This window comes from Anser brachyrhynchus (assembly GCF_964034855.1).
Source record: "Anser brachyrhynchus genome assembly, chromosome: 13".
NCBI lineage: Eukaryota > Metazoa > Chordata > Aves > Anseriformes > Anatidae > Anser > Anser brachyrhynchus.
The window spans coordinates 13,521,863-13,535,839 of NC_137708.1; the positions used below are offsets into that span (position 1 = coordinate 13,521,863).

General features: G+C 41.8%; 1 long non-coding RNA gene across 2 annotated transcripts in view; it reads left to right on the forward strand.

The window, feature by feature from the left end:
• Nucleotides 1–13,977, forward strand: part of LOC308177193 — a 40,029-nt gene that overhangs the window by 4,047 nt on the left and 22,005 nt on the right. For both annotated transcript variants that reach the window (XR_013938933.1, XR_013938934.1), the window contains exon 3: nt 7–93. This is a non-coding gene — a long non-coding RNA (uncharacterized lncRNA). The remainder of the gene's footprint in view (nt 1–6; nt 94–13,977) is intronic.

A 13,977-nucleotide genomic window follows, 5' to 3' on the forward strand; every position in this document is an offset into this window, starting at 1 on the left:
CCATAGGGTTCGATGACTCGCAGCGATGTCTCTGAAGAGACAACAGAGAAAGGCAAATAAAGGATGGGGATTCACTAACCTTGTCTGACAAAGGTAGGGGCCGTGCTTGGAAACATTTGCTTAGGTTTTATAAGCTTCCTTTTCTTTTTAAATGCCGGGTATGAAAGCTTCTAAGAGGGACCTTGTCACATTAATTGAGCCTTGAAATCTGATAAATTACAAGTTGTTCTTTATCACAGTCCTATGCATCGCTCTTACACTGCTGCAAGTAAATCGCCTGAATTCTCTTTTAAAACTAAGCATTTTCAATGATATCAAATTAAATAAACTAGGATTCCTGTGTAAGTCACAAGGAATCAGGTATTACAAATACTCTGCCAGCTGTGTTTCCAAATAATTAGGGAGGGACATAAGCTGCTGCTGTTAGATTTGGGTCAGTACCTCCCAGAAGTTTGGGTTAAGATATTTCGGTTCATGTTTGTAACACCTCTGGTTACAACTCATTGTGTGGAGAGGTTTTAACTGTTTCAACTTTTCTGCTAGTAAGAAGATTAATTATGAAGACAGTAAAGAGGCTAAGCTATTAGCAGCGATGGATTTTAGAGTAGGTCCCTTTTTTTTCTGTCCAATTAACTTGGACAGAAACATGGCTTGTCAGTAATGTTTGGACATCAGGAAGCAGAATGTTTCAGAGAACCAGGAGAACATTCATCATTACACCGTAATATCAGCTGAATTCTCACTGTTCTCCCCCCACACAGCAAAGGTTTGCTTTGTTTACATTTTATTTTGGTATTTTGATATGTTCCTACAACCCAAAAGTGGGTCATTGTTAATGAATATGCATATACCCAACACGGGTATTCTACCATATGAGAAACAGAGGGTACAAAACATGAGTTATCTCTGAAACTACCATGTTTTTTTTTCATCAACTGGTATGAAGAATAGGCAGGCAATTCTTAGAAATGCAATGTTTTGTGATCCTGGGCATTGGAATATGGCTTCTCAATATAGAGAGCACAGCAGAAACTTAATGCTTTGAATAATTTATAATTTGGGGGGGGGGGGGGGGGACACATACAATTTGCTCTTAATCTGAGTAAATCGGTGTGAGGAACACAGAGATGAAGTTACTTTATGGTGTTAATAGGGCTTAATAAGTAAAGTATTAAGCATCTCTGTAGCATTCATAAAGCAACACAGCTAATGCTTTAACTTGTTTGACAGTGGAGCTTTTTGACTACTTATATTCCAGCCTATTTACAAATTGAGAAGAGGCTTGTTGAGTCTTGTTCCGTGATAGACTTCTGAAGTCTTCAGGCTGGTAGCTTTCAGTTCCTTCACCCTGGCTGAGACACCAGGCAGGGGAGGCAGGGGTTCAGCTGGACCAGCCGAACAGAGGAGGGTAGCACTTCTCATAAAGGGGAACAGCCCAGGCACCGGGCTCTTCTCGACACGCAGCATTAACTATTAATAGAGATTCATTATTTTGTGGATTTGTCACAATTGGCTCTTAGGACAGGGTGTCTGCATGCTTTACTAATTATCCCTAACCTGCTTGGAGGCACACTCATGAATGCCAATCATTTATTGCCAATTTACATACCTGAGGGAGGGGGCTGGGGGAAGGATTCAGAAACATAAAAACACATTAGAGTTAATGCATTAATCTTTCCCTCAAGCTCACCCTGTGCCATGGCTTGATGAGTCCGTCTCTGTCCCGAATAAACCTAACCTCTTACATCCTTTGCAAGCTACAGGAAAGCCGAACAATTTCCTCAAGATTACTTGAACTCCTTGGAATAATGTCAATCATTGTGTTGAATTTTAGGATGTTTTTTTTAAAGAATGAAATGGTATATTCATGATAAAGCCCTGATTTGCTTATTTGATATGAAATTTCAATGTGTTTTTTTTTTTCTTGCATAACCCACTCTGCAGTGTGTCAGGAAGCATTTTACTAACAATCCATAAGGGAACAGAAATCCCCGGCTTGAATATATATGAGTTTATTATACTCCTTGCCTTGAGGTTTGCAGTGACTTGTTTCCGCCTGGTGAGAGGGTGGGCAAAGCTCAGGGGGCGGGTGTCGTGGCAGTGCCATTAGCCACCCATACCTGATCCGAGATGTCATGCCTGCCTGTACTGCGCCACCAGGACTGAGGTGTTTGTGCTTTGTCATCATTAAGTGGGTGGCTGCTGTGGCAAGATGCTTCTGTTCAGTGAATCAATCGTAAAATGAATGTTAGACTTGTGCAGGGGGAAGTATCGCGCCTCCTTCTTGACTTCCCACCCCCAACCTCTTGCTTCCACTGCTCCCCTGGCATGCTGAAACAGCTTTATGAAAATCAAAGGCTTTAATTGTAAAACTACCACTTAATTGAAGATGCACAGGATTTATTCAGTGCTCAGCTCATGGAGATCACTTCATTTGGCATTGTTATTGTTCTTTTTTTTTCCCCCTATCACTCCAACTTACCAAGCAAAGTTTAATATTTAAACACATGCCACATTGTTAAGGAGGCAGGCGTCAGCATCTTAGCGAGCTTCAAATGAGTTATTTGAAAACGTCACGCTGCTTCAGGATTCCCTTTGTGCAGGGCTGGGCTCTCCAGACAGCTTAGGCAAAGCAGCCTTAATGGGGAGCGCGGCGAGTCTGTCCTGCAGGGCAGCGCTCCCAGCTCGCCCACAGAGGCCGGGTGCCCTGCACAAAGAGGGGCTCTGTGGCCCTCAGGATCTCACACTTCTTTGTTTCCAGCTATTATTTAGGATGGTGCAACTCCAAAATATCAAGCTCCTTACAACCGCTCTTCTAAAAAGTACTGCGGCCTAGATGTGCTTAAAGCACGGCTGGAGGAAGCGCTCCGTTCTCGTTCTCTCTGAGGGCCAGGTGAGCCCAATGCTCTGTGGGCACTGTGACCGTAACCGGGCTTCTGCTTCTAAGGGGAAGTCTCGAGCATGCCCTCAACTAATAAAGTGGATTTGTTATATTTCCAGAGCAATTCCTACACTAACATGGGCAGAGCATGGTACAGACCTGCCCCCCCAGCTGAGGGAGAGGCCTTTGGCTTCACATGCTGGACGCGGAAGAGGCCGTGTCCTGCCACGTCCGTCTGTGTTGTGCTCTGGTGAGTGCATTGCAGGCACGTGGGTGGTGTCCTGTAGGGAGATCTTGCCCTCCTGATTAGAGCTGGAATGAGCACATTCAAAAACAAAACAAAAAACTGCAGTAGGTTGGCATGAAGCCTGCAGGATGAGGCCTGTGCAGGGTATGCTGCTGCTGGCTTTTTCCAAGGAACTTCAGAGCATTTCTGTGGTGGGGAATTGTTATGAATGTTGTTTTTATGACTCTGCAAGGTATTGATCACTTTGGAAAGTCTCTATTCCCCGTGCCACATGAACATTTGGGAAGAAGGAGTCTTTTTAGCACAAACCCACGGCACCAGCAGTGCACAGTTTCTTGTGCTGTTCGGCAGGGTGACAGTTTGTGGGACCAAGTTCCACCTGCAGTTACAACTGCACACCTTGCTAACGTTGCCAGCAAACCAATGAGGGTCTATTTTAGCTGTGATTTCTAAGCATCTGCTGTAATACCACCCAGGGGATATTTATCCCATTTATTTCAGAAGTGGCTTCTTTTGAAGAAGAGGAGGTGACGAGATAAGGCTTCCTATGTAGTAGTAAATGCATGCTGCGTATGCATGACAATATAGGTCTCTGAGGTTTAGTGGATCTGGAATTACGCCATTTGTTTCATACTAATTGAAGCATGTGTCTACAAGTGTGCAGTGTAAAACACAGGATAAATGGAGATCATAAAATATGGGTACTGTATAACCTATCTTATTATTAGACAGGCAGTCACTTGCACAGCACCCGAAAATGTATGTTTTTTGAAGAAAAGCTGCTCTTTTCTGTGCATATGTGTATACATATTAGGCTAATAGGATTTATTTCTGCTAAGCCAGTCTGAGACAACACAATCTTTTACAGCTTTTCAGAATCTTCCCCGTATGTCCCTTGCCTTCGTGAGAGACAGAACATGCTTTTCTGCACATACTTTTCTGTGCTTCTTAACTGTAGGTCCAGTGTAATGAAGTGTTAGATTTAAAGCTGATTCTGGATGGGAACAAGACATCTCAAAGAGTAGGTGTTGTGTCTTGAGCATGATTAGACCTAATTTGCTCCTACATTGAACTCTCTAGAACAAGCATTATACATTGTGCAGTTTCAAGTGACGTTTGCTGAGCTGAGGCCGAACTTGGCCATAAGTTAAAGCAACCTGGCTGGTACCGGAACGACAGGGTATGTCCCTATACCTGGCTGCGGGTTCAGTAAGTAGATTATTACATTTATTACCAAAAGGCCACATTACAACATACTACGCTTAGTGGACACGGTATCTCACTGTAAATGTTTTCAAGAAAGGGAGTTAATGCATCTTTATTTAAAGTTTGGTTTCATCACCCAAGGCAAATGGAGCTGGGCTATTGACTTTGAGATCAGACCTTTGCACAACACCTCCTGTCAGTCCTAGATTCAAAGCTCTTTTTAATAACTCCTTTATTTCCATCAGTATGTCTACAGTATGGTTGAGATGTATCGAGCTGTGTAAGTGGGTAGGAAAGCAATGAGAAACTTGGTTATATTCTGGAAGTACCAAACCATTAAGAGAGAAAACACGTTTGCTGGGTGCCTGATCTCTGCAAACCACTGAGGCATCTGTTCACAGTAAGAAGCAAAAAAAACCACCTCTTTGTACACTTCAGTGCATAACAAGCAGTGTATGCTTTTTAGGCATGATTCACAAGGCAGATTCATGTGCAAGTGACTCTAGGTACAGCAGTGGGGGTGGATCTGGATCATGTAAGGCCAGTGCAGAATGGAAGCAGAATGTGGGAAAACATTTTTCCTTTTTTTTTTCCTTCTTGTTCTCTGGTAAATAATGTCAAATTGAAAGGTCTACACTGTAGTTTTATTCTTAATACAAGAAGAGATGTGGGCCAAACTAAAATTCAATTTGGTCCCGTATTCTCTCTACAAAAAGAGGTAGCACCTGATACTTAGGGAAAGAGTGTGAGAAGGAGGACAGGTAGAGGCTGCCCTGCAGGCACCTCTTCGAAGTTTTCTTGAGCAGAAGCAGCACCTGAGACTCAGTAGGCAGAGCAGCTGAAGTCTGTGAGAGCATCTCCACAATTTAATCATGTGCCAGGTGAAAAAGTACTTCTTTGGGTTGTCTGGGGCTTTCTACCTAACTGAAAGGTAAGCTATCAAATTATAGGGGTCTGAGGAAAAAAATATTCACAGACTCTTTCTGTTTTATGGTCCTCCAGCTTATCCACTCATTGTTATCAGTTTTGCAGTCTGAAAATCCTTATTTGGTCTGTATAAGAAGGTTACTCTATACCTTTAAGCAGCCTTGTTGCCGTTCCTGTTACCTTTTCCAGTACTTAAAAATAAAAGGAACAATTCAGAAGAAAAGTTCATTAGAAAGGTCAGCTCAAGTAAGAAGTCAGTGCAACTCCACAACTGAAAGATGACAAAGGCATAGGCATGAGAGAGAGGTGCCTTCAGGTGCTTGCTTTCACATCCTAAGGGATTGTTTGGGAACATTAGAGATAATGTGGTATTTTCCCTTGAATAATAGAAAATAAAAGCCAAAACAGTTGGTGAAATTCAGACTGAAAATTACCATCAACCTGCTATAGATGCGTGAGTGTGAAACAAATAAAAAGATGATATATGTATTTCAAAGTAGTTGATTATAGCAGCTGATAAGTGATCAGTTGTAGTCCATTGTGCTTGTCATCAGTGTAACTTCCTCGTAGCTGGTGATGAAATTTCACCTGCTGTGTGAGAGAAAATAAAATGCACAGTTGTGCTAGTAATTAAGGTTGAAAATCAATAGTGAAAGATGTAAAAAAGTGAGAGAGACAGTGAAAGAGAAAATGAAGAGAAAACTATGAAATAGAATTTACCAGGGCTAGATAAGAAAAGCAAATGCAAGAGAACTATCAGAGGAAATTGAACATTAGTCCAGGTTGGAACAACTGCAACCACTTTCTGCACAAGGTTTCATTTTAAGTAAAAATGTCTTTTTTTTAGTCAAAACCTTTTCCTGTGGCAGAAAGCGAATGCATGTGAACAGACTGGAGCTGCTAATGGTGCCTTGAAGAGCCTCACATTCCTTCTGCTTCAGCCCCTTGGTGGCTGCCATCCTGGAAAATGAAGGAGTTGGATGAAACTTGCTTTAGAATTCATGAGGGATGCCCCTGAACTGGCGAGAGTAGCCTGTCGTGGTAGTCAGCAATGGTGCACCTATTTTTTTTTCCTTTGTTTGCCTTAAAACTATTCATTTTACAGCCTTTGAGACAAAGTATCTAGGGGTTTGGATATGGCCAGATGGCTGAGCACTGAGTAGCCCTCTTCTAAGTCGCTCCTAAAAAGCACCTGTACTAAAAGGGTAGAAAATTGAAAATTCTTGTTGGCTCTGCAGGGGATGACTTGTGCTTGGTTTTGATGGAGTGGAATATCTTTGACTATTGCTGATTATGAAAGGGCTTATTACTGGCTAGGGAGTAGAAGCAGCAAAGCACTTCATTCTCTGCTTTTCTTAGCTTTCACCTCGAGAGCATCAGCTTAGGAAGTAGTGTGTCAGAATGTCAAAGAAATGCTCAGGCAGTTTGTTCTCTTTGTTTAATCTTTCTCTAAATATCAAAAACCTTGGTCATAGAAAAGACAGTCTTTCTCTTTAATAAGACTGTTTCCAGTACAAAGCTAGTACAATGTGACAGGCAAATACAATAACCTAATTAAAGCATCTTCTGTATAACACACAAACGTGTGAACTGTTTTCTCCTGAATAAATAGCCTTCAGTAAGGTATGCGTATTTTGCTTAGTTATTAGGCTACATTCTTGTATCACTTTGAAACATCTGCTATATCTTAAATAGTAACCAACAAAGTCTGACCAGATGGCAGAGCAGTTTAGTATCATGCCCTTTATCTGCCCGGAGAGCAGGAAGAAAAATAAAGCAAGCAGCTCGTGGAAGAAGGGAAGTGTGTGTTGTATCGGTGCAGGCAATTCGGCTCCTCTCTGGCACATCAGCGGTATAATGTAGAGATAAAAAATGAATCCTTGCACGCTGAACTGGGTATTTCTGGGAAGCTCTTGCTGAAGATTTTCTGGCGTTGTTAGTTAGAGAAGATTTACTTTATGCTTAAGTTACCAACCATCAGCTTCCTAATGCACAAATCAACAAGAAAGTAACGTCTCGCAGGTATTCGTGAGCCCTTTTTGAAGGCACAGTAAATCCACCAAACAGCTGACTTTGCGCTGGTTTTTGTGTCCTATTAAGCAAAAGGTATCCAACGAACATAGATTGTGTGTTTTTTAGGGAAATGTACTAAGACTGTATGTTGCCTGGCACTGCGTGCACTCGTAAAGGGTGTATGAGCGCGGAAAAAGACACAGGCAACTACTTAAAGCCCTGTTCAGCAAACACTGCTCACAAAGAGCAGTGTTTGCTTTACATGAGGTGCTTACAGGCTCCTTAGGTCAGAGCGGTCTGTGGACCTACTCTTAGGAAGTCCCATCCAGTAATACTACGTAGAATTAAGAAGGCGTGGTTAGAGAATTATTACAGCCTTTGCACACCTCTACTGGTGTATGGAAAGTCTGTGGGCTTTTCTGCTCTGCATATCTAAACAACCTCCTATAATTACAGAACAGAAACAACTTTAAATCTGAAACTTCTGACTTCAGTGAGGCTGGGGGGTCAGGTACTTCTGGAGCCAGTAGCTCCCTTGTGCATCAGTGTGCACCTCAGACAAGGTTAAACTGAATTTTCGCCGAGTGTTCAGCAACCTGCACGGCTGCTCAAACATAGGTCCGAGCCCATCCGCAAGTCCCAGCTTGTCCAACATCGGTGTTGTTTGTGCACAAGCCTATGCATAAAGGGTGGATTTAGGCAAAGCTCCAGAGCACGCACAGTGGCAGCAGCCCAGCCGTGCTTGGCTGCCTTGCAGGGACTGGGGCTCGGCTGTGCCGGTGGGTCAGGGACAGCAGGTGCCACGCGTGCTCCTGCAGCCCTGTCCAGCAGCGTGCCCTGCCCTCAGGCAACCTGGAGAGCAGGGAAGAAGGGCTCCAGCTGGGCTCTCACCCAGTGATGTGGGTGGAAAAGTGCACGACACAAGTCCTATCGTGCTAAACTCTTATCTTTTCCCGTTTAGTGGAGATATGGCTAGTGCCGGCTTAGTTTTAACACTGTGCTTCTGCAAGGCTGAGGCTCCGAGCCTCCCTGCGAGTTCCACGGTCTGGTCCTCTGCTTATCACGTGTATTGTTTTTGGAAGAAACAGCGAAAAATCCATTTGCAGTACAGAACTTAACTCCCACGTGGTATGAATTGGAAAGGGATTTAGTATTTCGAATGGTAATGGTGTGCTTTCACCCTGAGTGGTAGAGTAGGTGACCTTCCTATATAAATAGGTAAAACTTAGCATTTACATTTTATTTTTTAAATGTCAGATGGTAAAACCAGTGGGAGGATAGAAAGAGGGGGAAGAAGGAATGGCACTGTCATGTTTACTTACTTTCTGGAGCACATGCCCTCTGAAACCTTGATAGGAGTCTAATCTCTGCTAGTTATATACACAAAATGAACCACTCAGCCTCCTCATACTGCAAGTTGGCTTAAAAATCATGAGGAATTGAAGATAATCCTGTTTTTTATTCTTCTAGCTTATGAGTATTTGAAGATGTCTTCTGTCTTATTTTAAGGCTTTTATTTGTCATTAAATGTTTTGAATCTAACCAGATTTAAAAAAAAAAAAAATCATTAACATTGTATTCTACAATACTGTGAGAGTAGGGCTACGTGTTTTAGGAGGTGCCAGTAGTGCTTAGGTAATTAAGTGTCAATTTAATTACAAAGAGCTGGAAATTTATTTTTTGCCTTGAAAATTTTAGAGAGAATAGAAAGAAAGTCAGTAAGTCCAAGAAAAAATAAGCAATTTTCAAAAAGCTTAGAAAACATAGATCCAGTTCATTAGCAGGAGTCCTGGCCCAATTCTCATCAGCCGGTCTTGATCCAGTGAAAGAGTTTGAACTGTGTTTCTGTTTTGCAGAAGGCCTCCTAGAAAAACTACAATGCCTTATCAGGGCCATCATAAAGATTTTGATCTCCTGAGCACGCTGCACACGCCTAGGCTAAGTGTGTAACGTGTAAAGAGAGGCTGCTCTCGCTGCAGGCGTCCAGCACCGCACCTCCCCTGCGCTGGCTGGGGGCTCTCTGCGTCCAGGGACCTGTGCCCAGGAGCAGGACTGGAGCCTGTGCTCGGACAGGCCATTTGTAAGCAACTAGTCTGAATTTGGAGGGGTGGATGGTGTGTTTTTTGTTTTTTTGTTTTTTTTTAAATCCAAATAGACGCTCTCCTGAAATGTGTATTTTATTTTCTCTGAGCCATAAAGCACGCAGCGATAAGCTTGGATGACCAGATCATAAAGTGTCTCCCTGCAGACATGCAGAAATCTCCTCCACATTACAGAACTGGGTTTAGACACTGTGGGGTTTTCTTCTGAGCTGATCAGGGGACAAATTATCTTGTAATATTGGGGAGAGGAGAGAGTTTTCAAATAGACAAGGGCTCAGTTGACGTAAATGAATATAAATCAGTACATTTCCTAGGGGCTTATGCAACTTATGCTAGGTAAGGATCCCAATCACAATTTAAATGTTTCATTGCACGAAGAAGGAGTATCTTGTAAAATATTTGGATAAAATGTGTTTTTAGGCTTACATTTCTCTAGAAAAATAGAAGGGCACTCCAAAACCTACTGCCACCCACAAAAGCAATGCTTGTAGCTGGCATTTCCAGGCAGTTGTGCTCCTAAATTCAATCACACTGGTGGCTTCAGCACAGATCCTGGTGGACGATCACCCACATCACAAAAAGCGCGGGTCATCTGCCACAACTGAGCAAAAGTGTCATTTTCTGCCTAAAAGAAGCTGGGGCTAAGCTAAGGCAGAAAATAAATCCTCAGTGACTCATAAAGAGAGCGCTTTTTTAGGTCAGGTCAAGAACAAAGACATTGGCAGCGCAGTGCTGAGAGGCTTAGAGTGGTATCTCCCTAAGGACAACTCCCGACACCAATAGGAGTTTTTTTCTTCGTGGTATGGTGAATGGTTTCTGAATGGATTTGTAAATGCCCTTAAAATAATCAGTTTATTCAATTAGCAAACTCTCCTTTAGATATGGAAGTCTTTATTTTATTTGTAACCGAATATGCTGGTTAGGCTCTGTAGCAGAGGGAGGGAAGAGATGGATCACAGAACGGGAACAGTAAATGCTGTTGTGAGAGCATTACCATTACCCTCCTCTCGCCACACACAGACACGTGCACGCTCTGCAGCCACAGTTTCTTCAGGCTCGAATACCGGGCAGAACAGCCTTCCACCTTTGAGTCAAGGTATTTCCTAGTGTTAGTAGAATTAAATTATAATTTTGCCTCTAAGTCCCAGTTTTCTTATCAGTCACTCTTGTTATTTCTGTGAATTTTTGTTGGCAGAAAAGGCCAGAATTAAACAGATGTTTTCCTAATTTCCCCCACGTTACATTTTCCAATATACATTTATTTATTTATTTTTTGCAAAACAAGCGTGCTTGGGTTTTCCTATCAAATCCCCCAGTGCTCAGTAACAGGAACCGTCTTATTGCATATTTGCAGTGGATCGACACATTAGAGACTAATCACATCCCATCTGTGTTAGGTTAGTATTAAATCCTTCTTAGAAAGAGAGGTAGGAAAGAGTGCAAGAAAGCACTCTGTGCCTGCTTCTTTTAGTCCACCTCAGGACCTTTTTTGGCCTTGGGTTTTAGCTTCAGGTTCAGTTCACCTTGAAGTTGTTATTCTTCAGAAAAATAGTTTGAAAGAGTGGTTTCAGGTTCCTTACTACCTTAACATTGATTTTTATTTTTTTCCCCAAGTACCACTGTATACTAATAGCTGTACATGTGTAAACCTTACTCGTCCTTCCCCTCTTGAACAAAGTTTCAAGCTGGCTGGCTTCAGAATCGGTGATGTGCTGCCCTCCCTGCCCGCAGGAGCTGCTGAGGGCACCCAGTAAGTGGGTCACTGGGAATAAAATTTATTTCTGCCCCTTGCTTTCTGAGTGCCAGAAAGGTGTGTCAAAGTCCATGGGCTGCAAAATGCCACTGGGAACCTGGCTGTGACTTACGCCCTGGGGGAGACAAATGAAGACGGAGGGACTGTTCTGGCAAGCAAATCCGCCAGTTCCCCTGGGGTCGCAGGGACCCTCAAGAAGTCCTGCACCTACTCTGCTCATCCATGAATCGTTCCTTTGCTGCTGGAGCATCATGTAGGGAATGGGCAAAATAAACCACGGGGAAATGAGAGGTCTCTCTTGTTCCTGGGGATTTCTGCAACATATCTGACAGTGGGCTACTCTAAAAGTGCCTGTCATGTCATATGGCTCACTGAATCTGAATCTTTTGGATTTTTTTGTACAAATTGCACAAATTACGTGGGAGTTACCTAGAAGGGATTGCTCTTAGGAGGTATTATGGTTCTTCTGACATACCATGTTCACAAACATTGCAAATGTTGGAAGCTGGGGACCAAATAAGAGACAGGTGGGAACGTCACCGGGTCACAGCTGAACAAAACCCTTCTGTCCCTTGTGGCACTGCCGACCTCTTAAGGCACTGCCCTGCTATCAGCACAGGTTCCCGCTGGGGCAGGCGATTTGGTGTGCATATGGTTTGGTGTAAATCACTGAGGAAATGAGCTTAAGACTTTCTGAGGGTCTCAGATAAACTTTTGAAAAGTTTTCCTTGCGCAAAATAAAAGCACTGTATGGAAGGAAAGCTTTTTCATAATTTCCAGTCCACGGTAGGTGGAAGGTGTACTGGAAATCTAATATTAAATCTTTTTTAGTGATATTTCTAGCCTTTTTAACTAACAAGCTTCAGATGGAAACAGCCATGCATTTGAATCCTAAAGAATCCTTATGAATCTTTGAAGCTTTACCCATCATTAACCAGCCCATCCATGAAAAAAATACTCCAGACATATTCACCATATGTACACATATGTGGTTCTGTAACTATTAATAAAACCAGCAATATTGTCTTCTCAGTGTGATTATAATCCACACCTTATGGAATTGCCTTCCTAGTGTTTGAAGTTTAAGAAATTAGGTCCCTTTCTTCATTGTATGAACACTTAAAAAGCATCACCTAGTTGCAAAGTATTCCCCAAATATGTATTTTTCTTTGAAGATATTCCTACTAATGATGTTTTACTAGTGTGAAGGGCCAAATTATCTACTCACGTAATTGGTTCGGCTCCACTGTGCCACAGAATTTGACATGATCATTTTTCAGGGTCTAACATAATTCTTACAAAAGATCAATTTGTTATACTTATAACGTTACTATACAGCACCCTTACTAATAGGACATTTTATGCAGCATTAGCTTTCCAGCATTTTTAGTACAGAGAAAAGATTTTCTTAGCATTAATTTAGGCAGCTCTTATTCAACTGTTTTTGCTTCTTTGCTTTTATAAATTAACTAATTTAATTGTATTGTAAATATTTATCTTCCCTAAATGAATGTGGAATCAAAATTAATTAGGTTGAAAAATATGAATTGCCATTCAATATCACATTCAAACGCATAACAAATTAACAAGCTATTTTTTTCAATTTCAATGTCTGCATGGGAAAGCTAGCCAGTGTAAACCTCAAGATATGGTTTCCTTGTTCTCAGTTGTCATTAAGCACAAGGCTCTTTTGACAAGTTTTTGACACATTGCTCTTCCATCAGGTTCCTTACTTTCGATTGTGGAATGACAAGTCTATTTTGTGGCGGTGTGAAATGAACCATGTACTGCTACCGCTGTCTCATGTCTCCTAATGGAAGGTTCACAGCATGGACAATTGGGAATTTCTCCAGGCAGGGGAAAAGCACTTATTTTCAACCCCTAGCTTTAATCAATCAAGGAGAAACTGGAAATCTCTGTAAAGTAATGAATGTCAATTTATGTACATGCTATTGATTTTAGGAATTTAATGCTCTGTTTCCCTATTTCACGTTGACCTTATGAAGCTTGAAGATGAACACAAAAGGTGAATATTTGTTGGACAGAATTCTCTGGAAATCTGAACAAAAGATTTTGTACCTTCTGTCTATGGGGGGAAAAAAAGAGGGGGGGGCGGTCATCTGGAATTTAAGTCAAAGGGCTGTACCAAGTCAAGTGGTTGGAGAAAACAGGGGCACACTATTAAATCCATTCGTTGCAAAATGGAAAAAACCATTCTTGCAAGACACGTCCCAGCTATTGTCTTTATGGTGTACCGAGGCTTTATTGGGGTTATTAAAATTCACCCTTTGGTTAAATGCGCTTTTTATTTAACATTTGTTATTTTTCTATAAAGTGTGAAGGTATTGTTTTGAATAATTCACCGCTCATCTACCTTGTAGTTTGCATGCTTTGTGCTCCTTCATAACACTCTGACAGAGAGTGAGAGAGAGATTAGTAAACATGACCCCAGAAGACCTCTGTAAGTGCCTGTCTAGCATAACTTATTGGCTTCACTTTCTCTGCTCTGAGGATCGTTAGCTGCACTGGATGCTTTACACACAAGTTTTGTTATTGCTTATCTTCACAAAGTTTACATCTCCCCGTTTTTTATTCATGGATAAGAAACTCAGGCTTTGTCATTTAGAGCATACTCCCAGAAACTCGCCCTATCCCCTGCAGAGGAAGAAAACAATGACCTCAGAGATTATATAACTTGAATTTACCTCAAAAAGCCCTATTATCATAATGTTGTTTCTGTAATTCCTCATAAGCATAAAAAACAGTTCCAGTAAGAAACTGAATGTTAGGCTGGTGTTCTAATCAGCGATAATATTCTGCTCCTACAGAAGAAGCAAGAAAACACACA